Source organism: Zonotrichia albicollis, chromosome 2 (genome assembly GCF_047830755.1).
Source record: "Zonotrichia albicollis isolate bZonAlb1 chromosome 2, bZonAlb1.hap1, whole genome shotgun sequence".
NCBI lineage: Eukaryota > Metazoa > Chordata > Aves > Passeriformes > Passerellidae > Zonotrichia > Zonotrichia albicollis.
The window spans coordinates 107,665,129-107,692,304 of record NC_133820.1 but is presented as its reverse complement, the minus strand read 5'-3'; the positions used below and the strand labels follow the sequence as shown (position 1 = coordinate 107,692,304).

The window sequence follows — 27,176 nt, the reverse complement described above, 5'->3', positions numbered from 1 at the left end:
AGCAGGCAGTGTTTGAGTGGCCAGATGTTGGCAGCTGCAGCACTGCAGCTGATGGGGCCCAGCCCCATGGCAGCGCCCACCTGGCCCGGCCTGGCTGAGACAGGGGAGCTGGGTTGGCTGTGTTATCTACTCTCAAGCTAGACAAAAAAAAAAAAAAAAAAAAGAATTCCCAAGATTTTTCATTTTTAACATAAGTGTTCACAAAAGCATATCAGCTTTCTCAGTAGTTTAACAGATTGTCAATTCCCAAAGCTAATTACTGATTAGTTTTTTGTCAGACACAGTGCACAGAACTGGTAGCAGCTTCTCTTAGAACATCACTTCCATGATGCAAAAGCAACACATTATCCTATAGATTCAGATTATGTGTCAAAAGAAAATTTAATGCTACCAAGTACTGCACATTTGCACATTCTCTCCAACTGCTTCATGAATAATTCTTTTTTTGTTATCCATCAGTAATTTCCTTATTTTTTGTATCTTTTCTGCACGTTAAAAATCAAAATTCTTTCACATAAATTCTTTCACATAAATGACTTGCAGGAGACCTTACTCAAAGAGAATGTCTCTTTAAAGTCAGTAAGGCTCAATGAGGATCATCAGCATGTCTATACATATATCTGCAAGTCTTGCTTCAAACTACTCTTCATATGCCTGGTAAATATGATAGAAGCTAGAAACTATTTTCTCAATTTTTATCTTAACAATTAGCCCCATGAAGTGTGAAAAAATCACTACAAACTCTCGTTTTAAGGACATATTCTTTGCTTCCCTGCTCTGAATTTACTGTTGCTATGTATTTTTTTTAATATTTTTTCAATTCTTCTTCTTGCATTGTCTTGTAATCCTGAGCTGCACCAGCACAAAATTTACTTATATAATATTCTGTCATTCAGCAAAAAAAAAGATATAATAATCATTGCAATTATTAAAATAATTTTATATTTTATTGAATAAAATATACATTTTGTGTCTCAAACTTGTTGCAGTTTACTGCTCTATCATAGAAAATATAGTTTACACTCTGTGAAATACTTGGCAAAAGAAGAGAATGATGAACTCTAACCCTTCTTACTATCTCCACACTTCCAGATCCCTCTGGAAAGCTTTGAGAAGCCAAAGGAAATCCCTGAAATGCTTCTGGATCTTTTTCTTCATTGGTGATTTCCATGCTGTCTACTAAAAAGAAAACACATAGTGTGCAGTGCTCTCCCATTAAATGTTCGCTGCTGAGACACAGAGGGAGCACATTGCCTTGCTGCTGTTGTGTGTTTGTGCTCTCCTTGAACATGGTTCTAGCTGACAGTGAAATTGTTGACCCACACAACTAAACACCTCCAGCTCATCCCCAAAGCAACTGACAGCAGAATTGTTAATTTTGAATTGCATCAGTTCTTGTAATGCAGAAAAAAACATGACAAAAAAAAGGCCACATGATTTTAAAGAATGTTAAAGTTTTGTTTTAGTGAGAAATGTTGACTAGTTCTAGAGAAAAATGCATTAAGACTGAGACATTATCAAGATATTTTTTCACACTGGAAAGAGAGACATTTGATTTTTTTTTTTCCATATAAATTATTTCAGTAGCTTTATTTTTCTTCCCAGGTGTATGAAACACCCTGAACCCCTGCAAAACTAACATTAAGAGAATACAAGTAGTGTGCTAAATTAGTGGGAGAGTTCTGTTCCATCTGTTGTAGACCTAAAAGCTGTGTAAATGCTGGATGAACAGAATTTCTTATTTTGAGAGTGAAAGCTATAAATTAACTATGTTGTTTCCTTCTGGGAATGAAAAGACACTCTATATATTTTCCCAGGGAGGGTATATTTTAGGAGATAAAACAAACTTTTTTTTTTTGAGTAACAGTAGTAATAGTGGAAATCAGATGTTTCATTATTATTTATATTTTGTAAAGAAAATGTAAAGAAATCCTTCCTTGAAATAAATGTTTTGGGTTTATTTCCTCGAAAAATATTCAGTCTGTTAAACTTTTTCTTGGTTCATATTCACGTTTATTATAACCCCGATGATTATACCTATTATGAGGAAGATTAACATCTCAGACATTAGCCATATTTACTATCTATGGAACTTAGTAAATCTGGTGAAACTTTTTCAGGTAGATCCCATTTTTCCATATATTCGAAACTTGAATATGTTTGGGAGGTTTGGGTAGGAAGAGGAGAGGGTAAAATATTCATTTTATTGTCTGTTACCTATCAATCTAATTTTACTCAGTCAAAAAAAAGAAGCAATACTAACATACTTTAAAAGATATGATTGATCTATTTAACAAGAAATTGTCAGCACCATGCTCACAAGGACAGATAAGATTAATAACATCAACATAAATTTGAAATACATCATCTTGAATATCTTGTGGCATAAACTGTTTTTTTTTGTATGAGGTTTTCTGTAGGAATCTCTTCAAATAAACTTATTTCTTTTAAAATTTAAGACAGTTTCCATTAATTAAATAAACTATAGCTAAAAATAAGTGCTTATTTATTACACATAAGAATGTCAAAAAGTGATTTATATTTATCCTCAAGAAATGCTAATACCCAGGAACAAGTTCTTTGGATACTCAGTCCATTAACATTTTTTATTGTGGGTGAATGGATAGCATTTTCTGTCCCCTATCCCCTGTCCTCAAACCAGGAGGCATAACATGGCTACAGGATGGCTGAAGCTGCAAGGGACCTATTAAGATCATTTGGTCCAAGGCTCCACTCAAGCTAGAGTCAGTGGGAGGAGGTTTCTCTGAATCATGCTCACTTGGATTTTACATCCAAGGATGGAAGCTTCACCACCTCTCTGGATAACCTGTGCCAGTGTTCAACCCTCCTCAGAGGATGAAATGAATGTTGCCTGATGTTCAGAGAAAATGGCCTGTGTTTCATTGTGCGCCCATTGCCTCTTGTCCTGACACTGGGCACCACTGAAAGGAATCTGGCTTCCTTTTCTTCACTTCCCTACTGGGAATTCACATACATCAAGAAGACATATCCCACCCACTGAAACATTTTTTTCTCCAGACAAGAGTCTCAGTTGTCTCAGCCTCCCCTCATGTGAAAGATGCTCCAGTGCTTAGTGATCTTTGTGGACCTAATTTCACTGACTTCCTATGGACTTGTAGCAAAATATTTAATATGAAGCTCAGAACTACACACTAAAGCAACACATAATCTGAAAAAAAGAAAAGCTAAAGCTTAAGACATCATTTCAATAGATTTTAAACCCATTTCTTCTGTTCTTATAGTGGGCCTTCAATTAAATTTCTCAGTGCTTAATTCTTTCAGGTTTTTTTTTCAATGATCGGCCATATATTTTGTTTTCTGATCTTACTTTGATCAGTTATCCAGCTTGGAATAGAAAGGAATAATAATCTAACAAGATAAAGCAAAAGATTTATTTCATCCGGTTTAATAGTCTCCCTGGACTGTCAATTGCAAAGTCACTTTGGGGTGTTGTAGCCTTTTAGCTTCACTCTGATAAGAAGGCAGCAGTAGTACTTTAAAGGCAAATGTGAAAAGATATAACAATTGTTTATAACATATAGGATTTTGTTATTTATGAATTCATATCGTGCTGGGTTTTAGTCACTTGGTGCTGCAGTTGGGAGAACTTAGTACTTAAACCATTACATGACTTATGACAAGGCAGTAATTTTTGTTTTGCTTACTTTTATCCCAGTATGTGCAAGTGACCATAATGATAAGTAGTGCTGGGTTTGAAATCCTAATTGAATTTTTGCTTTCTTATAGGTATAACTGTATAAACCCTGTTAAACTTTCCTTTGCATTTATTCCCTCAAAATCAAGGAGACAGCTTTTTAGCATTTTATATAATGGCACTTTCATACAGGACTATGATAAATCAGAAAATGGTAAAGCCTGCTGAACATAAGTTTCCTTTGATTTTTTCCTCTCTTTTTCTAGTAGGAATATGGTCTCTGTTTTTATTTCTATGCCTTCGACAATATTTCCGGCAATCCCATGTTGTCCTAAAGTCCTTATGAACGTCATGCAAATATCTACGTGGGCAGTTCTTGAAAGGCAAACTACTTAACAAAGTGAGCTTTTATCAAAGCATTAAGCTGTTAATAAATGAAGAATGTTTATCCTCAGAAGAGCTTCAAAGAGTGTTTTGATGAAGATGAGCTTTCTTTCTTGCAGCTGTCCTTGCTTGCGGATGGGAGCTGGCAGGCCAGATCAGGCCTGCTGCCAGTGAAGAATAAGTAGGAGGAGGTGGGCAAGGTTTCAGTGCAGGTGTTCCTTTAGAGCTTGCTGTTTGATTACATCCTAAAATGTGCCTGTGAAAGTGAGGCTGCTTTGTTCTTTTATGTCTGCGCTGTGCTATTTTTAAATATGATAAAACCCCCCAAAAACATTTGCATTTTTTTAAAGTTACTAATTCGAAAAGAAAGAACCAAGTGAACAAAGACACTGACCAGCAATAACCTATAACAGATGCAATGAATTTTCTATCTTTTAAATCATGCTGCTGAAGAAATTATTTTGTTTAAACTGAAAATATAATACTGAATTAGGAGATTCATCTGCAAACAGAACTAAATAAAGATGGACAAAAAGACATTAAATTAAAAAAAAAATCTCATAAAAATGCAGCTTAATAATCTTAAGAGTTCTATGCTGATAGGAGTTTTTCAACATATGAGTGGTTAAACACCTAAAGAGAAATTGAATGGATATTATTCTCCAGTGTCTGCTATTTCAGGTTTTATTATAATATAGCCCCTGAAATGAAGTCCCTACTCTCTTTTTTCTTTTTCTTTTTTTTTTTTTTTCCTCCAGTGTTGGTGGTGTTATTATTTTGTTTGCTGGTGATTAGTGTTTTTGCCCTTTGTCCCACCTACTTAACACGTCTATTTCAATCTGGCTGAAATTCCAAGGCAAACCTTTGGAAAAACACTTTTCAAGCTTGAATAGTAATCATTCCCTTTGTTATTTATAGATTTGATAGACAGAAGAGACTGACAGCATGGCCTGAATATACCACACATAAGTACTTGGATCTGTAATAAATCCAGTTGTCAATAAAATCTTATTAACTCCGTAAACCATATCACAACATCCACATAAAAAATATTTTATATTAGATATTTCAAATCTGAATTTGGAAGTACTAAATATCATAACAAAACATTCAAAACACAATCCAAAATATAACGCCAGGAGTATTATGAATACTATGAATCATCCGGATGCACAATTTTCTAGCTCTGTTTTGTCATTGTGGTGCCAGACTAGTTTACAGAGAGCAGAAAGTTGTCATGCTCCTAAAGCTGAATTTTGTTCTGCTATGATGAGATACCTGCATAGCATAAAATAGATTTTGGACTCTCTTTCCATTTTTGTTTATTTTTTAAGTGAGCAGGGGAGCAAAAAATGTAATACAGAGAAGGGATTCAAGTAGTTATTCTACTTGACGGTAACTTGTAATTTAGTTTATTTTAAAATCATAAGGCTGAGAAGAAAATTGATGGAGGATGACTTACATCCCTTTCTTTTTGTCTGAGAAAAATCTTGTCCAATATATTTCTTTCCATTGTTTCTGGCAATAAATATTGAACCTAAAATATTTGAAATGAAACCACAGGACATGAAAACCATAAACTTGAAATCAAAAGCTTTCAATTTTCAGGCAGCGGACAGACACAAGGGTGGAAAGTTCAGTATCTAATTCAGCATCATAAGACTCAATACTGCATTTCCCAGTGTTAGAGTATATCCAAACTTTAGGCTATCTGGAAGTAACTTAACTTTATATATAGATTGGCAAGTAGTCTTTAAGCAGGGACTGAAAGCCGGATGCAAATATCCTAACAACTAAGTCCTTAATTCCATATTCTGGAAGCTAGCAAAGGTGCATGCTACAGTGCCTTGCAAAATTCTCCATTTTATAAGCATACATTCTACATTTTATAAGTACTAGAGAACAAGAAAGAGCCTGTTTGTCATGCCTCATATGACCTATGCCTTACATAAAAGAACAGGTTTGGCTCTTAAGGACCACTTAAGTACTGCAAAAAAAGTAAAGCTGTCATGACAGAAGAGACTGAAAGAAGTCTTTCTTGAAATATTGTATCTTCTCCTAGAATGTGCATAAAGTGAAAATTCACTTGCGGCCTCTCTCTAGTGATTCCTTATCTATAGGAAAATGTCAATAGGAATGATTTCATTAACTCACCATATTTCATGAAGGTCTCTAATGCTGATAAATTTTGCCTTCACTAACAGTCAGTCTTTCTAATGATGGGCTTGTCTTCCTAAAATCTTTCCATGCATATTTTTTACATTTTCTTTTTTAGGGAAGCTTTATTTTTTATTTTTTTTTATATTATTGCCAATTGTGTCATCAGATTATAGAAGTCAAATGATAGAATGAACCTATTGTCACTGACAACATGCATCTAAAACCAGTAAAGGCAAAAAGGACGTTCCCTTTGGTGATATTTCTACACCATTCTACTTTGCATTTGTACAGACAAATGTGATCTCCACGTTGTTATGTCAAAAAGATAACTCCTCTTAAGACATGCTAAAGGCTTTTTTAGCTCTTAGCGTAAAAGATAATAATAAAAAAACCCCATAGAATAACATTATAACAGACAAAATAACTTTCCAGCAGAACAATTAAGCAGAGAAAAGCTAAAACATTTTCTTTTGACATGTGCTTGTTTTTCAGTATGGATATACTGCAAATACTCTATACTCATCATTTGCATCTATTAGCTTTATTGATAGAGCTAAACAAGTTGATGTTCTGTTTGAGAACTGACAAAAGGCAGTAGATCAAGGTTATGTGTTGCCATGGTCATAGATTATAGCTGTTTCAGAAAAGAGAAAATTCAAATAATAGAAGAATCATTAATGTGAGAAATTCCAATGGCTGCAATATGAAACTAGACAATTTCAAATAGAAACTGAGCACACGTTACTTAACAAGGGAAAAAATATTTAAGGCAAATCTAAAGTTCTCTTCCAGTACTGCAGTACAGTAAAATGTTAGAAGTTAGAGGCAATTATTTTCCATAATTGTAACTATGTGAATAATGATATTTTCACTCTGATAAAAATCTATCTGATCTGAAAATTTTCTGTTTTGTTGCCTGAAGAGAATTTTTCTTTTCTTTCTATATTCAGAAAAAGTACATAAATAGGTAAAACAAATAGTTAGATTTAACTACTTATGATAGAACCAATCTTGTTTAAAGCAAAAAATCCAGGAATTAAACCATTACTTTGAAATTGGAAGAGGTAGAAATGTCAGGTAGAAAGTAATTTAGAAACTGGGTTTTTTTCAGTCAGACCTGTGCTGTTGAGTATTCTGAAATGAGTTTCTCATGGTCAAAATTTATTAATTAATAGATAGAAAAAATTCAGTTGGAATATAGTAAGGAAAATTTGACCATCTTTTGTCCTGCCTTTACAGAGTACAAAACTCTCTATTATGTTTTGTTCTCATTATGAAAAAAAACATGAATCTGTGGGAAAATATATAAACCCCTTTTCATTATTGTTTGAATTTGGGAGGGTAGGCTGAACTGAAATGAAGTGAGGAAAGAAGTTGATAGTGCAAATAGTCCCACTGCTCCCCAGCTTGTTGGCAGATAGAACTGGGAGAAACAGGAAACTGAGCAAAGACTTCTGTTTAGAATCCTTAAAATACATGGGCTTACCTATATCTTATGAGCACCAGGAAAAAAGAAATATGCTAGATAGTCCAGCCACCCAAGCATGCACATGATTCCCAAGTTTCCTCTAACTCATGAGACATAAAAATGCCATTTATATTTCAATGACTGTTTGAGATGTGCCATGTACGTATTTAGCAGTTTGTTCAAGCATCACAACAGCCTTTTAATGGGAAAAAATTTAATAACAGCTTGGTTTTATTTTACACTCTTCCTACTTTGACTCTCCACGTTAAACTGGGCCAATTAAAGACCCCTACAGGTAGTTTTTAGGGAGTCTTTCAGCCTGAAAGGCATATGTCTTAGGGAAAAGTCAGCAGGAAGTGAGTAAGGTTCAGAAGCAGCAGTGTGTCAGTAATAATATGACCTTTAATAATAGGTCTTATCTAAAATTTTAAATTCAGATATTTTGTGTTGAAGAATTAATACTTTATCCCTATATTGTTTTGAAGAATGCTTATCTAAGTATTTTCTTCAAAATTGTAGTAAGCAAAGAAAGGAATTAGAAATATATAATTCCACTTCTGCGCTGTATAATCATAATGGACTACTAAGATGATTTTCTCTCCTTATCTCATCTCTCTAAATGTGTTTGAACACACAGATTTTTGAGATCTTAAAAAAGTTATATAAAGATAAAAGGAGTACCCATTAGTGCCCTGAGGAAGAAAATATGCCTGCCTCTTTAGCTCCTATAACCTGGCTGACAAGTAGCTATGTTCATTTTGGTTTTGAGTGCACCACTGTACAGTGGATGGCTTTTTCAGTGTCTAGAACAGTGCAGTGCAGAGACAGCAGTATGGCATCCAGGTACTGAAATAAATCACTCTACTTTCAGGAAATTTGCAAATGTTTATAGCCAAGCAATATCTTAGATTTTCTGTTTATCTGCTGAAAAACAGATATTAAGATATTCATTTCAATAATGAAAATGTTAATATTTTACAGACTGCATCTGAATTACAATTAACACAACATTGAAAAAACCCCACAGGGCTCTAAACTGGGATCATTTGTGTGTTCGTGCCTTGTGGACTGACATCCTAACTAATTTATCAGTCCCTTGACCATTGCATAATTTTCAACACCAATAAAAAACATTGGAGTACAACAGAAGACTGCATGGGATCTACATAAGATATAAACACTGTAGAAAACATATTGCTGCATTTTAAATTATTATTTAAGACTAATTTATTTGTATAAACATCAGTTAGGAGAACAAATGCATGGAAGAAAACTGCACAGCTGGACAATCAGTGGCCAGCAGTAAGAGTCTCTAAATCTCAAAATAATTAATTAGTAGGGTAAAATTCTTATCTTACAGAGTAAAGTTTTCTTTGATTCTCTCCCTCTGTGAAGAGAGACCGCATAAGAGCTGGAAATCAGTGTCATTTAAGCCTTGGTTTAACATTTTAGGTAGTATCTCAGTGGGGCTCAGACTTCATGTTCATTGCATTGAGGAAGTAGGATGATATAGGTAAAGATAAAATAATACTATTTTTTGAAATATTTAGTGGTAAGAAGTAACATAAATAAGAGAGAAAAATACAAAAATGTCTCAGGAATTCTGGTGTGTTTTAAAGAAGCTCTTCTTTCACCACACAAAATAAAGGAAAGCAACAATTAAACTTCAATCAGTAGAAGTCATTTGCCGTAGAATACTAAAAATTTTTATCTTTTCTTCTCTAAAACCTGAGAAGAATTGTTCACAATCTATTCTTAATTAAAAACATGGTCAGTAAGCTTCATTTGCTTGGTTGCTAACTGCTCATGTACAGACAATTTTTTTTTTTATTAGTATAAACTGAAAATAAGAAACTTTATTTTGATATTAACATATGTTTTTGATGGCTTCCACATTTGACACTCCTTCTGACTAGAAGTCTATATTCTGACTGAAATTGGGAGTTTGATTCTTACTGGAAGAAAATAAGAAATGGGGACAGAAATATATGTTCCTTTCTATTTGCCATTTGAATGCAACTGTCAGCAATGCTGTCGGGTTTTCTCGGCTGTTTGAAGGGCCTGGAAAGGCCCGGAGTGGCCTTGGGACAGCCCGCGTATCGAAGGACGAGAAGAGGCTTCAGTTCTTCTTTCTGTTTTTATGTTTATTAATTGTTTATCTAAAAGATGTTCTTTCAGTCGAACAGAGATCTGCTCAGCAGTCAGCCATGAGCACACTGTCTGCCCTCCGGGGCAGCCACGTATCTTTATACCCATTGTTACGTGTACAATATTTATCATTTTTCCCCAATACCATTTATTCTTATTGCTGGGTGCACTTTCAGTAATAACCAATCTAAAAGTGCCACCATCACCAAAGAAGATGGAGGAGAAGAAGAAGAAGAAGAAGGACAGGACACACCCCAATTCCTCCATCTTACTTCTCTAAACCCCCCTGTACATAAATCCTAAACCCTGTGTCTCACTCTCTAATTAACTAATCCCTTCACCATTCATCCCGGTGAAGTCCTCCTATCCTCATACAGGTCGTCTCCTGTGTAGGGTCAAAGTCCAGCCACCAGACACTTCTGGCAACATTCCAGGACTCCCGAGCCCCCCAAGGTGGTCTCGGTGGCCCAGCATCTCAGGACTCAGATCCTGAGATCCCACACAATGCAACTGGTTTAAGAAGTAAGAGAGAGACATCATAAGTCATTGATTATTTCAAGATGCTTCCAATATTGTAAACATATATAATGAATATATTTCCCTGTAAAAAAGGCACAAGAGCCTTCCACATCCTTTATATGTTTGGGTAAATATTTCTAAGGGTCTTAAATTTTGTAAAAAGTGTAAAAAATCATGCGCTTTTGGTTTGTTGTTTTTTTTTTTTTTTTAGTATTTCCTATTAAAACCAGGAATTAGTTTTTCCAGTATTGAAGAAAAATGGTCTTCTATGCTTAGCTTCTGAATGTTCTGAATACATGTCCTGGCTTAGTCTGCGTAAATGTAATTTTAATTAGTTCCCTTAAATTTTTCACACCTGAAACTTTTAAAGGAAAAATGCATTGAAGTATATATTTTGTTTCTTCTATCTAGGTCAGCTATGTTAATGTCTAGAGTGATATCCCTCACTCCTGAGTTGAAAACTAATGCAATGGGACAGAATTGATGGTTTCTTTTCTGACAGATTTCAGTGGTGCTCACATATTGCCTACTTATACAGGTGGACATAGATAAAGAAGGAGATTTTTGTGGAAAAGAAAAGCTGAGAGGTCTCACCTGGTTTCACCTGGATTCTGTGAGTCTTCACCTCAGCTCACTGATACCCAGCAGTGAGCTGTCTTGTATTCCTGATTTCAGATGGTTTAGGGATAAGATGAGAAACAGTTTTGCTTTGTCCAGTGCCTTCCCTGACTTCTGGCCTTGAATTGCTCCTTATGTTCCTGGGATTATAATTATCCTGGGGACCAGTCCTTTGCCCACAGTACTATGCCAATGAAGAGAGTGAAGATTACTCCTGATTCCCTCTGAAAATGAAGTGTATGCCACTTTTTTTTGTTCCTGTGATTCAGGCACCTGAAGAAATTACTTCATACAGAGGTCGTCACCTCCCTGTTGCTGCTGATATGACAGCAGCATGTCCAAGAAAAGTCTATTTCCATCCCATCCCTGCATCCCTGAGCACACGTACTGCTGTGGTCAGATTGCACCAGCACCTCTAAGTGTCAGCTATGGAGAAGGGAAGAGTCTAGGACATCGCCCCAGGAACCTAAGGAGAAAATCAGTGGGCACTGAAAGAGAAAATATGAGTGACCCATCTTTTCCTACTCATATTTAAAGGGATGGAAGTGGAGACAGGTGTTAAGAAGAAAATTTTATCTAGCAAGGCAAATTAAGGTGAACTATTGTCAACAACAGGAAAGAACAATAGTCCAAAAGTTTAATCCTTCATTTATTCATATCCTTTTCAATGTGAGATAAAAGTGAACAATAGATGCTATTGAATAATTTACAAGTGGATATCTCCGAGGCCTGTGGGTGAGGCAGTTCAGGAGAGGTAAACTATTCTTGTAACCTGAAGGTGTGACCTAACAGTGGAGCATATAGGAGAATATTTAAGCAGAACACAGTGAAAAGGAGGTAGAATGCCTTGTATTGCACCAGATGTAGAGAGAAGACAAGCAAAGATTGATTGTGTGCAACACATTATTTTGAGAAATGCTGCTGCATAAATAGCTGGGCAAGCAGGCTACATTTGATTGCCTCCACATAGGCTCCAGAGCCACTTGGGAGGCCTTAAATATCCAAAGTGCTCACATGGAACACGAATAAAAGATTTAGCACCCGTGGGAGACCCAGGTTCTTCTGAAATGAAAGTGAATGCTTATATATAAGGTAGCTGAATCCTGCCTTGTATTTTGAAGTGAAAATTATTCACCAGCTGAAAAAGTCAAATCGCTTCAATAGATTAGTTTGAAATTATATTTACTTAACAATTCTTTATTTTGGCGGTTTGATGGTTGTGTTTTGTTGATAAGTTTCTTTTGTTTTGTAAACTCCTTCCAGAAAACCCTCAAAACCAAACAGAAAGATGTTTCCAGTGCTGGATTAAGAATGGTTGTTCAGGTTGTGCCAATCTTCAACACAAAGGACCCTTTATGTGGTGGTCAAAAGGGCAACCAGAACATCCTTTGGGTTAATATTCTGTCAAAGAACAGGGAGGCCTTATCTATACAGGGGAGTAGCCTCTGGTATATGCTGTCCCTCACTCTGCCTTCAGCCTACACTGTGTGTGAGACAGCTTTTGAATGGAGCCAGGCAGCAGGAACCTTTCTGATAAATTGACATTAGGCCTATTGCCAGTGCAGAGAACTGTGCCCCAGCCTTCTTCACTGTGCAAACACAGGCAGTCTCAAAGAAAAATACTGCAGGTTTACCTCTGGTTTTCTCAACTCCTTTTGTTGGTTTTAGTAATGAAGTTTTTTGTCCTAAAATCTACTCTGGAGATAAAGAAGGCTGGTGAAGTTATCCATATATGTGTCATGTTTTGTCCTAAAAAGCCTAACTTGCTCTAATGTAGATTTTTGGTCCAAGTTCAGCAGCTTGTTGATATACAACCTAAAATTAGATACTTTAGGTACCAACTTTAAGTAGCTACTTAGAAGTCAAAACATGAAGCTGAACAGACTGGTGTTTTCATGAGCTTTATTTTTGCAAGCTGAGTCAAAGATACTGTTGGTCAAATACATGATTTCTAGCTTCTGCAGTGACTGAAAATACTGTTACCTATATATATTAATGCTTGTTTTCAGGAGTAATTGTTATGCCTTTAGCTACCCAGGTAATTTATGTGTATATTTAAATAAGAGGCTGTGTATTTTAAGTCTTACTCTTAGGAAATATTTGGGATTTTTTTTTTATTTCTAAAATAAATAGACACTATAATCCATAGTCCTTCCTTTTTTGTATTTAAACTTTCTGTTATTTCTAATTAAATCAAATTATTTCATTATTAATTTCCTTATTTTTCACTTGTTAAAACCTGTGGAGCAAAAGAAGGGTCATAACACAAAATACAGAGACAGATCAAGAGAGATCGAAATCCAAAATAATCCAAAATATTCCACTCTAGATTGATGCAGGAACATCACTGTTAAAATGCAGAAAACCACTCTGGAAATTTGATTGTCACTGTTACTAATAGACAGATTGATCAGCCTAGGCACTGTACTCCCTGCCACTCCCCAGAAACAGGTTCTTTCTAGAGCAGTGCAGATTGCTGCTGGCTGCCATTTTATTGGGATATTATCTTTTTTTACTTTCCAGGTGATATCATATGCAAGAGAACTAGAGATGTAATACTTGATTTTAAAAACATTTCCTTCTCCTAAGAAAAGAGAAAACAATGATAATAACAACATTATTGTTGTTGTTGTTATTATTATTATTATTATTATTATTGTTATTGTTATTGTTATTGTTATTGTTATTGTTATTGTTATTGTTATTGTTATCATCATCATCATTATTTCTCCATCAGGCTACAGACAATCTCTGGGTTAGTGATTTGTTACCTCTGCACTGGGTATTAAAGAGTCAAACCTGCATGTTGTAGTACCCAAGTATTCTTAAGAATTTAATTTGAAATTAATTCTACCTTATATACAAAGCAAGACTTCCCATCTCCCCCCAAGCTTTTTTCATGTCCTAGACACTCTGTCCCTGCTGCTATTCTCCACCCAAAGGAAGTGACATTTTTCAGAAAAAAAATTTGCAGACTTAGCCTCATAGCCAAATTTACTGCATTCAACTTGAGATTTACATATAAGGAATTATATTACACGTCTCTGATATATTTTCTGCTCTTTAAATAATTAGCTTTTTTTTTTCCAAACAATGCTTTCCACACCCAACTGGTTTGTTACTCAAATGGGAGAGTCTTTCAGTATCTAAATGCAGCACTAAATAATTACATCCATTTCTGACAGGCCTTTTCTGAGATGTCAAGCTTCCCTTGAAAAGCATTTGGACTGAAAGTGAAAATTTAACCAGAAACCTTCAAAATTATGGCTTTGTCCTGGCTCTCCTCTGAACAGAGTTTTGAATTTCATATTAAAATTTTTTGACCTTTTAAGACCCAAGCAATTCTTACTTCTAAAAAGTGATATAACAATTCAGAGCAATCCTCATACAGACTTTGGCTCCAATTATGTAGAATTTATAGGTGTGCAATAGTGATATGGTCTTACATCAACAAGAGTGTTTCCACTTACCACTGAAAGAGCAGCTAAATGTCACAGTTGGGTTTTAAATAGATTTTCTTGACAGATTAGTCAATTATTTCCACTTTCAGGTTAAAGTACATTCATACACAGTTTAAGTAGCAAATCCATCTCCATCTCCCTCTGTCCCAATACTTTGCATTAAGGATTAAATGTAAAAGCATTAGTTATGTTTGATTCAAATTTTCAGGTAATGTGCATAGCACATTCTCAGTGTACCATTTTCAGCAGAAATCATGAACACTTGTTTTTTCAAGACTCCTGATTTCACAATTACTGAGTGATTCTACCTACATTCAGTTTGATGCTTCTGAACAATCAATGAAGTTTTAATTTATCTTCCTTCTTTTTTTTTTTTTTTTCTTTCCGGCTGAAATCCCTTTTAAAAATTTGAGTATTTGAGTTCTCTGCTTGACCACACAGCTTTTTCTAACAGCATTTTCTGGATCAAATAAACTTCAGCATGCCTGTGAATCTTTATTTATACCTTAGACTATCTTTCTCATATTGCTATATGACTTTATCTGTGAGAATTTAGGAATAAAATATTCAAATTCAGACTCCCACACAATGTAGATGTATGCAAAAAAATAAGTTATTCTATCAATATCTAAAAATTAAGGCTTATTTTACATGAAAACACTGCCATTTTCTTAGTAAAATGTCTTAGAGGACACATTCTGAAATGCAGCTATGCAGTGTTAATATTTCAACATGTGTATAATACATCTCTTTATGGGGAGCTGTTGAAAAAGTAAGATCCTTAAAAATGAGCTTGTGCAGAAAAAGAAAAATAAGTTTTAAACACTTTTTTGCATTGTCTATTTTATTTACAGCTTGAAGTTCAAAAAAAACCCTTAAATTCCTTTTGTATTTTGATTTTCCCACTGATTCTTCTTGCCTGAAGACACACACCTTTTCCTCTGAGCTCAATAAGAGGGCCAGCTTGTTACTTAATCCTTAAATCATCAGCCATCATTCTCAGATTCTCACAAACTGAGGACTAAAGGTAATCTCCCCAACATAGACTCATACACAGGCAAAAATATCTGTTTTTCAGACATCAGTAATAATCATGCAGATAATTACAGTTTTTTGCATGCTGATAGACAGAGAATTTCAGAGTAACTAAAAGGATGCAACAAACTTTGTGGTAGTTTTTTTCTTTTGGTTTGGTTTGGGGGTTTGTTGGTTGGTTGGTTGGTTTGTTTGTTATCTTATTTTACTAATACTACGTTTTACATGGTCATTGATTTGGACAATCAGTTCATAATACTGCATCTGAACAGAAAAAGGTTTGTGTATCTTTCTTTCTGAAATTTCTGATAATTTAATTTTCCTTGGATATTGTTTTATTATCACAGAAAGAGGAATTTTATCGAAAGCACTGCCAGTGGTAACAAACACTTCTATTTTCCTGAAAATTTTTCAGTCAAGAAAGAATGAAAAGCAAAAAAAATATTAGTTGAAGTAGTTATTTTCAAATATTAGACTATTTTTTAAATTTATTTTTCCTTCCTCTGATTCCCAAACCCACTTAATTCTGGTTGGCTGAGAGGTGTTCTCTGAAGAGTCATTTGCAGAGTTGACTAAATCCATTGCTGTGAGCAGTGTGACAGTATGTCAGGGAAGAAGGGCATTTGCCATCGTGCTGACACCAGGGTGTGACTGATTTGGTTGCACAAGATTTTGCCTAAAGAAATTTTAACTGTCTAAATGGAAAATAAACTACTCCCTCTCATGAGTAGTTAAGAAATGCTGTCTTTCCCGCCACAAAAATATTTGGGGATAACTGTTTATTTTGCAAAACAAAATAACTTTTCCCTTAATGTGTAAAGTGTAATTTTTTCCTTAGATGTGCATCAGAACTTAATTACTAGTTGCATTAAACTATCGTGGTATGACAAAGAAATTAGTTATACCCTGATCAGCCAAATCACTTTAGTTTGTGTGTTTGTTTGCTTATTTTTAACTTAGTAATAAACTGTGAAATATTTTCATTAGAGGAGGCTTGTTTCAAGAAAGAATAGAATTTTAGTACCTAATATTAGCGAGTTTTCAATCAAGAAAAAATACATCAACACCAAATTTTGAACTGTGTTGGTCTTTTTGCTGTTTTTTCTTGAAGTTAATTATTTTCTTAGAGTGTTATCAACAGTAGTTTTATTACATTTAATTCCAAGCAGATGTTGAATATAATATATATAAATCTAAGACTACTTCATAGTTTTCAGAGATAAATCCTTTACTAAGCAAAAGCTCCTGAAGGTAGAACTAATGGAAGAGGTGGTTATTAAACACGTTTGTGATGCACTGATCATATAGTGTTCTTAGACTGACTCAAATTAGAGAACTTCAGTGCTGTAATGAAGTGACACCCTTCACCAATACTAACAGTTGCAGTATTTGAAGAATATGAGAAATTATTAGGAGAACCTTAATCATTTTCTCTCAGCAACAAAAGGACTCACTGAGCCTGATATATTGCGGAGAAAAGTGTCTGAGCAATGTGAAGAGCATGCTTGGTAGTTTTCAAAACGTGTCTGTGTCTCTGCTGGGCACCTGCAGTTCTGTCTTCCACAGCAACACATTGTTCTTCCATGCCCCTGCTGCTGTCAAGGCCATCTGTGACCACAGCACCAGATGGGATCCACATAAATTGCTGAATTAAAAAAAAAATTAAGTTCACAAATTTTGAAGATCTTAAAACCTTAAAGTGGCAATCTTATACTTATTGATGGCAGGGGAGCAAGACATTCCAAAACATTCATGTCTTATACATAGATGTATTAAGTAGTGTAACAAGGAATATGGCTTTGTGTCATATGGGAATATAAGGCCAGCTCTGCTCACTGCAGTTTCATTGCAAGCAGTAAAAGGTGGCAGATTTTGTATGAACCTTTGCATGCATTTTTACACGTTTTGCAAAATATTATATCATTTGGAAATGCTAGCTTAGCTTGCCATGGCTGGTGGCTATCTTGTCACATTGCATTACTCCCAAATCAAAAGAAGACTGCTCACAAAGATGTAGAGAAATAGAAGGAAGATACAGTTTGTTAAAAATACAAAACAATTCTTGTTATCTTGTTGCTTGCTATTTTAAAGAATTTCAGGCAAATACTTACAGGTAAACATGAACATATACTACTTGGTTTTTTTTTTTCCTTTTTTGCTTTTAATATGTAATTCCAGTGGTTTGGATAAAGTCAGGTGTAACATCATTTAAAATATAATCATTTGCCCCAGCGATAAAATCCATGTCAACTCAGATAAACATCTAATCTTGTCTGTGGTAAATAGAAAGAAGCCCAAATCCTAGGCAACCAAAAATGTTATATATTCATATTTATCTGACTGCATATTTTGTCTCTGTACTTTCTGTCTGACTTGGTGAGAAAATTAGATATTTCCATCTATTGTAGATGTAAGCTTAGCATTTTTTAAATGTAAAATATATTAAATATATTTAAATCAGAATCACAGAATTCCATCCTTAGGCAAGGTTTAGAATTTTGTAACCCTGCACTCCTTTGCTCCTATGACTTTTACATTCCTATCTGCATGTTAGCTGAACAACAGGAATGAGGTAGAATGTGCTCCAGTAGTCTGAGATAGCATTTAATCCCAAATGCAGACAGTTGATAAAAGCCATTTTGAAGAAAGAGATGGAAGACACATCAGTGGTTGCTCCCCTTGAAGAACTCCCAAGGTGTCTCACTACTTTGGATTTGGTCAGGCTTTTAAGTCTTTCATGCTGAATCCCCATATGAGCTCTGTTATCACTGCATACCTAGCTCTTGTCATGGGTCCTGTAGACCCTGCCTGGTTCCAGTCCACAGAACTGGTTCTTGCCTCCACCTTGGCGCTGCCCTGTGACCACAGTCTTACCAAGGAATCACTGATTGCCCAGTTCCATTTCCCTTGCTACATGCTGTGGGATAGGTGTCCTGGAGTGAGGACCTACAACAGCTGCCCTTAGTGACTGCCCTGGTGGGCCGCAGGCCCCTGCAGCTCCCTGACATGGATGTCCCCACATGTGTCCACATGCAATAGTAGTCTACATTTCCAGACCAAGGATATAGCAATCCAGGTTCTGAGTCTATGGAATTCAGTGACCTTTTCAGCTGAGATGCTTTTGTGGTTCTTTAGTTTATAACCAGCTTTGCTCACTTCTCCAACTATTCCATGCTGATATTAATATAAGCTTAGACACCATCTTGCCTGTAGATATTCACATGTGTCTTTATTATTGAGCTGAATTCCAGTTTTCTGTTGTAAACAACTGAATCTGGAATTGATTTAACAGCTAAAAGCTGTGGTAGAGGACAGAATGTAATGTTCCTTCTTTCTGAGGAAGATATAGAGTCAAGGAATTCCTTAATATTTTACGGAGAATCATCCTCACGAACATTATAAGGAGGACATTGCACAAATGCTAGAGAACACCAAGGAGCACTAAGTAGGGTTTTAGGGTTCTAACTTGAAGTTTTCAAATGGTCTCAATTCAGTTGCTCCAAAGCAAATATCTAGTCTTACTTAAAGGTGGTGTTCACATGTGTCTGGTGACAGCTCAACATAAATGTCTAAGGTAATCTCTAACATCCCAAATGGCAATGGTGTTGATGGAAAGCTTTTTCTCTGCAAACATGAAATATGTTCCATGCTCAGACGATGCTTCCTCTGAAGAATCAAGAGGATAATGATCACTTTGTGGATCACTAAGTTCTCCTTTTTCCCTAAGTGCTAGCTGTTTACGTGATTCAAAACCACTGGGAGGATTGGGAAAAGACATTTTTCAGCTGGAGTGCTAAAGTCTGAGCAATGTGAATAACAGGCTTGGTAGTTTTCAAAAAGAGGAAAATAATTTCTAACATTAAATTTCAGGTATGCTAATTTACTACCTAATTTGTTTGAGGTGAACATCCTCAGTAGAAAACTGAATTAATGTAAGATGAAGTGAGAAATGTGCTGCAGAACTACTTGCAAAATATCAAATAATCCTTAGTACAACTTTCAAACTATAAAGAATTTTCAACAACAAAAAGAACTGAAAAATAATATCTTAAAGCAGGTACTACTAAACTGTGGTTCCCTATTACTTGGGTATATTCCTACTTACATAATAAAGGTTTGTTCATTGCTTCATACTGTGTAGCTGCTACCACAGCTACAAGAGATTTCAATCTTTCCTGTTCTATAGGTATTCATATTATCTCTCTGGAGTATTTTCTTGTAACTTGATTAATCTCTGTATGAAAATATTTGGATGATGACTTCTAGGGACTTTGAAATCACATCCACTTTTTAATGACTTTTTATGAGAGTAAAGGAGTAGCTTATGTAATGTGTACAAGTAAGCTCCTATTCTAAGAGGGTCTTTAATAATTTGAAATAGTCATTGTTGTTAATTACAGTTCTAAATCTTTGGTTTCTGCAGAACAACTGGTTTCCTTCAAAGAAAAACCCAGAGGTGCAGGGGAACCTGGGGGACTACAGTCAAAATGCAGTAATTTCTCTCTGTTTCTTTTTAGATGTCATGGTTTAAACCCAGACTACAGATAATACACACAAAGCCATTTGATCAGTCTTCCAGCTGGTGGGAGAGGAGAGAGAATCAGAAGCAAAAAAGTGAGAAAACCCATGGGTTAAAATAAGGACAAAAAAAGCAAAAGCTGTGCATATAAGCCAAGCAAAGCAAGAAATTAATTTCCCACTTCCCATCACCAGGCAGGATTTTAGCCATCTTCAGTAAAGACTGGCTCTATCCTGTGTAACAATGACTTGGGAAGAAAACACCATTGCTCTGAACATCCATCTACACTCCTCCTTTTCCTCTTTCCCCAGCTTTACATGCTGAATATGATGTGATATGGTGTGGGATATCCCAGGGGTCAGTTGGGGTCAGCTGTTCCCACTATGTAATCTCTCAACTCTTTGCATTCTGTCTTCCTGTGGGTGAGGTGGGGTGAAAGGCTGAAAAGACCCTGATGCTGTGAAAAATAGCTCAGCAATAATAAAAATATTTCAATATTTCAAATATTTCAAAATATTTCAATATTATCAACACTGTTTTCAGGGCAACATCCCAGCCCCATACTAGGTGTTGTGAATAAAATTAACTCTACTCCAGGCAAAACCAGAATATTATCTCCTTTTCCCATTCTCTGGCATTGGTTTTTGATGGGCCACATTTCCTTCAAGAATACCCATCCATCTGCTCTGCTGTGGCATTCTCTGTGGACTGCAGTGTAGGCATCTGCTTTGTCATGGTCCCCCATGAGGTACAGGGGGACAGTCTGCTCCACTGTAGTCATCTCCATGGTCATCTCCCGTGCATGGAGATGCATGGAGCACCTTCTCCCACTATGACTTTGGTGTTGCCTCTGTGGCTTCTCACACTTTTTGTTCTTTCTGATGACATTGTTTAAATGTATTTTCCCAGAGATGCCACCAGTTTGGTTGAAGTGCTCAGCTGTACCCTGCAAGCCATTTGGAAGCATCTGTGTCCAGCACAGGGCAGTCCTGGCCTTGACTCAGAGACCAGACTATGGACTCCCACTACCAGCCATTGGTAACTTAAATTCAATATACTTCCAAAAGTTAACATAGTCTGATAAATGCTAGTGAATTTATAGAGGTTTTAAGGCTCCCAGTTCATGTAAATTACGAATTTCTTGAGCATTGTCAAGGAAGATGCAAATCAGCTAGTTGAAAGTAAATAAAAAATACTGCCAGTATCTCTAACCACAAAAATATAAATTACCACCTTTGTGAGATGCAGTTTGCATTTTATCCTCCTCCATAGGAGTCTTCCAGCTTAGGAACAGGACACAGAAGTTAATTATTATAAGGTGTTTTGCCCATTGTCCTTGTTATTTCTCCTATGTACTGGTTACAGTGGCAAGTTGATGTTTTCTGGACTTGATATGAAGCCATATCACATATAATGAAACTAAATATGTAAAAGTCTTTGATCTCGACAAACTGCTGAAGTATTCCAGAATCCATTACAAACCAGCCCCTATAACAAAACTAGTGACTTGAAACAGAGCTTAAAAGAATATTTGTTGAATATTTTTAAATTCTTAAACCAAAATATAGTGGGAAAAGCACAGCTGATTCCTGTAATCATAAATGGAAATAAGAGAGGATGGCATACATAAATTAGAAACCCAATTGTGTGAATCAGGCTTATTATCTACTTGCAAATCAATACTTTCCTAGAAAGGATACTTGGGCAAGCAACAGTTCTTATCTAAACTGGAATATGCATGAGGCTCCAGGGATTTTCATACTACAGAAGAGATTATGATAGATGCAATTATACTATGATTGTTTTCAGAGTATATTTTAAAGCCCTTTTACTTCTTGAATATCTATCTATCTATCTATCTATCTATCTATCTATCTATCTATCTATCTATTTCTGACATTGCTATACTGCAGTTGAGACCACGCTGTTGTCTTATAGTCCATTTTGTATATAAGTGTAATAGTAATCCCATCTTTGTAACTTTCTTATGTCAAGCAAAATTCAGCCTTCAGGAGCCAGGAGTAAATCTGACTCAGTAGTAATCAGTGAAGATCAAAATTTGAGTCAAGATTGGGAGCAAATAGACATCTTTGTGCTTAGCTCAAGTGTAAAATTCCTGTTTCTATATTCATTGATATTCATAAATGTATTTAGGTGTCATATATAACTGCATTCACTATCATGAAACTCTCCAAACTAGGAATATTTGAATTCTTACAAACTTTATCTTTTGTTTTTGTGTTACAAACTTTTTACAGTGCAGTGTAGCATATAAGGCAAGATAAATTTCCTCAGCCAAAAATAGTGAGAGGAATAATAAATAGCTATTCTGTATAAAACTAATTATCCTTTAAAAAAGTCTGACATAAAAAACATTTGTTCAGCAAAATGTCTAAACAGTTTTTCTGATATTCAGTTTGTTTTGTGGAAACAAAGGTGTTGTAGGAGTAACTGTTGACCTCGTCCTGTGCCCACCAAGCAGCTCAGTTTGCAACAGAATTCCTAAATTTGTATTTTGTTTGAAAGTTCAGCAGACTCTGAACTACTCAAGTTTTAATAAAACCCTATATTTCATCGTAGACAGTGCATACACCACATGAAACAACACCCCCCTGGTTAGCTTGGAGACATCTGGAGAGTGAACAACACTTCAAAAGTAATAAATAATTAAGTCTCAAATTCTCTTCCTGTTTCTCTGTTTTGTACTTCATGGAAGAGTCTTTAATACTATTTTGCTTTAATTTTTCTCTGACTTACACCAGAATATTATCTCTTGGGTCCATATGTGCTCCTCTTTCTAACTCCCTTCCCCAGTCCATGGCCAGTTTGAAACCTCCATCTTGAAAACCAACCGTGTTGCCAACTCCCTTTTGTTTACATGCAAATAGGTGTTGAATAAAACTGTATTCATTTTTTATGTTATTCTAAACTATCAGGGGCCTTGTCAAATGTGGGTTCAGGAGCTGGAAAAACAGGAAAGAAGCCAGCAACTGAAGGCTGGTGAGCTTGCTTTTATTGCTGCTTCGCCACTGGTTCCTGCTTCTCCTTCTGTTTCCTTGGAAACAGATACTGGGCAAGCGAAAACAAGGTAAGGATTTTAAAATATTGACTTTAAAATCTGCTGCCTATTCTGTTACTGTTGGCTCCTGCTCTACTGAACAAGAATGGAAATACTTAGCAAACCACCATTTTATGGTAACATGCCTATCACTACTGCAGCACAGGTACCAGAGAGGTCTTTGGAGCATTCTTGTTAGTTTATATCTTTCTAAACCACGACTTTATTATTAAAAAGAGAGAAAAACAGCACATAGGAAAATAGCCAAAACCAACATCAGAGTGCAAGACTTCTCAGAGTCAGCTGCTGTATGAGCAGCACAATTGCCGCTGTAGAAGAATTGCCCACAGGCAGTTGGAGGCGATGGTTTCTGACACACAAAACTGAACAGCATTTCAATTATATCTTCACTAGAAACAGTGGAACAAAGCCAGAAATACCAAACTTATTTGTCTCTAACACAAGAAAACAGGTGCTAAAATATGCTCTTTAAAAGATTATATACATTTCCTTCACCTGAGATCAGTGTGATTGGAGAATGATAAATGCCTTAGTACTTCAGTTCTGTTATTGAAATATATATGATTATCTGAAAGTTATCTGAACCTTGCTTCAACTCCAGCTCTAACTGGAGAACCTGTAATAAACAAAATTTTTAGCGTTTTTTTTGTTTAGATGTCCATCAGAAATGCTGAAACAAAGCTATTTTTGACAATAGTTTAAATCCTGGCCAGAACTGAACACACATTGGACTAAAAGGGGGTAAATTTAGGTTAAATATATTAACATACTAAATACATTTCTTCCATAAAACATGAACAAGTTAAATGTTAATGCTTGGGAAATCTGATTTTATTTTTGGAACTGTAGACTTGTATGTGCCAATTATAAGCTGACAGATATCCATCTTATCGACCTTTCATTTAAGAATATTTTTTTAGAAGGACATAAAGAGAATCACCTGCTCTTTGTAGCAACTGAGGTTGGAATCTCGAGGGCAATGCTTGACAGTGGAGGACAGCCTTTCTTGTTTAAGCTGTGCAAGTAAAGTGTAAACTCTGATAATTACTGATTTTTACACACAGCATAAGTTGCTGCTACTTAAGTGTACAGCATGTACACTTTATATTCCAGAGAGAATTGCTCAGGCTAGCAACAACAAAAAACAGGGAGAGCTTCTCCTCTGACTTCTGTGCCTCTGTTGTTTCTAAGTGACTTTTGTCAGTTGTATCATTTGGAATTTTTTACATGCAATTGTCCATACTGGTTTTTGCAGGTTTAGATTTTGATTTTGATTTTTTCTAACTTTACAATAATTTCACAGTGCTAAAAATCGAGTTGCATAGTAAATAAACCTAATCTATGAATTTCAATGTTCCTTAGGGAGTGAGAGGACTTCAGTGCTTTAGAAGGCCTTCTGGTTGAAAGAAGCAACACAGTAGAAGACCTTTCATTAAAAGACATGACAGTGTAAGAGATATATGAGACTGTGAAAAACAAAAATGTGTTCATGAAATGCAAGTCAAGAAGTTTATCCAACTGTCCTTTGGTCCTTTCCCATCTCACTATGAAACCAACATTACTACTTAAGAAAATTCAAACCCTCATGAAGGGCTGAACATCGTTCTTTAAAGAAAGTGTGCAAACAATTACTAAAGTATGCTACCTTCCTCAACTTTGACTGTTTGCTTTATTTTTTTTTTCTTATATGCAATATAGTAAAGTGAAATACTGGGATTTCTTTCATCTGTATAATTTTCCTTCTTCCTCTGCTTTTCTTAGTATCTGTCTTAAAAAAAAATAAGTGAGCCTGAGTTTTCTAGTTTCAAAATGGTCCTTTGATCATGCATATTATTCCTTTAGTCGTCTGTGTCACAAGAATACAGGGGGGAAAAAATAAAAGAACCCATGTGAAAGTCAATATTGGCAGAAAATCTTAGAAATCCTTCTGACAATGGGATTTTTAGTAAAAATTTCCAAAAAATATTTTGGGCTCAAACCCCCAAGATGCTTAGAACTGTCTGAAAAAGTTTAGATATATTTTCATTTTCATCTGCTCATAAATTTTCATCTACGATATATTCTGCACTCTGAAGGACAGTTTCTCTATATATTTCAGATCTTAACTTCCATATCCAGAAGAAACATGAAAATAATGTGCTGGATTGACTTTGATGTTCTGGAGGTTAACTTTACCTCGTTTATGAAGCCTTCTTGAATCCATGCACTTGTTTCTACTGTTGACCAGATCTGTTCTTCTTCTGAAAGAAGAAGATGTCTCTTTATTCTTTAGACCAAAAAGTTAAATTACATGGGCTCACCTTTCCTGGTCTTGTTTGGCTTTCAGTAGGTAAATACACTGCTTCATGGTATTTCGATTCACAGACCCATATTTCAATCACTATTAAAATAGGTCTTGGTTCAGAAAAGAGGGATTTGTGTTTGAACTCCTCTTTTTTTCCTCTAGAGAGCAGATCACTGAGCTAGGAATCATATTTGTCCAATGATAAAAAAAGCATGTTTTATAATTCATACCAAAGTCTAACAGTACCTAAGACCATAAGCGCTTCAAATGCAAAAAAACAGTGTTCAGCAGTAATGGAGAGAGCTACAACATCCAAAGGGAAGGGCAATGATATAGTTCTCTTGCAATGAATGAAGTTACAGCATGAAACCAAAGTCTTCCCTTTCTATTATTCCTGTGGATGCAAAAGCATTAATCAAGTGTTTGATAGCTTTGGGCACAGCCACTGTGTTAATGTTCTGCCTAAGACCCGAAACCTTTATTGATATCACACAAGCTGCAGATCTGGGCATGTTTATCTGATCTAAAATTAACTTCAGAAGTAAAGGATGATTGACTAGATAGCACTGAGGCATAATAGTTAAAATACACTTGTCATATTCAATGCAAATTCTTAAAACAACAAATAGATACTTGTCAAAACTTGTCATTTGTATGCTATTGCATGATGATAAAATGCATGGTGTTTTAGGTGCCTCTTGTCAACAGGATATAATTAACTGCGGCTACATTTAGGTAGTGTTTTTGCTGAAAAGATCAACAGTTCTGATTCTCTCTGCAGGGAGTGTGTTTGTTTAGAGAGGTTCTTAGCTTTTCTAAAACTCTGTCATCTGGTTCTCTCCAGGGGTTTCAAAGCAATCATCCCTCTATTCCAAGACCTAGTAACAAACCTCAAACTTAACAAACCAAAAATTAACACCTGCACAAACTCACTGAAACATATTTGGGTTTTTCTACTTGTAAAAGCATCTTCTGTTTTATGCAGTTTAATTCCAGGCTTTGTTTAGTGATTACTGCTCTCTACTTCATGCTGAAGCAAAATTAATAATTTTTTTGTAAGAATATTTTATGTTTAGGTGAAATCCAACTTGGGATAAAAGCCTGATTTTTTTTTTCTTTTTTCTGTCTTATATTTGCATAGTGAATAATAAAATTCTCACATGCCTCAATACAGTATATTTCATGATCATTAAGAAATCTCTTAACTAAAAGCATACCTAAATTTGAGGCTTTGCAGGTTTGTAATGAGACACAAAATCTTAGTGAGTATAAAGCTGCTTTAGACACTGCACCTCAATATGCATTGAGATCTGTTTTTCTTGTGGAACTCAAGGTGACACATTTTATTACACTTGATAATACATTTGACACAGCCCACATTTTTTGAGACCCAAAACTCAGCCTTGAAGTGAAATTAGTGTGTGCTGTAGCTCCACTGTTTAACTCATGTAAAGCACTCTTTCCTTTGTTTTTCCCCAGGTGTCCCATCAGTAAATGAGAATTTCCATTGGGAGAAGTTTAAAGGAGTTCAGTAGTTTAAAAAGCTAACTTTGAATACACAAGGTTTAGTTTCCCATGCTTTCATGATAGTTGTGAGCAACATAGGTTTCTGTAGAGAGTAATTTAGGACATTTATTTAATGCAAAGGAGTTCCAACAGACCCTCCAAATCTTGTATCTCTGCATTATATCTGAAGCAGAATATGGCTCTGTGAAGCCACAATGATTACATCTCTAACTTCTATTAATCGTTTTGCTTTATCATTTTAAGAAAAAAAAAAAAAAAACAAAGGAAATACCTCGTGTTTTAGAAGTTGAACATTATT

At 35.4% G+C, this 27,176-nt stretch overlaps 1 long non-coding RNA gene across 1 annotated transcript; it reads left to right on the top strand.

Moving 5' to 3' along the window:
- Positions 1 to 20,893: 20,893 nt before the first annotated feature.
- Positions 20,894 to 26,376, top strand: LOC113459357 (uncharacterized). Its single transcript, XR_003380514.2, has 4 exons — positions 20,894 to 21,026; positions 22,925 to 23,076; positions 24,430 to 24,516; positions 25,166 to 26,376. It is a non-coding gene; the product is annotated as an uncharacterized LOC113459357 (long non-coding RNA).
- The last annotated feature ends 800 nt before the right edge of the window (positions 26,377 to 27,176 follow it).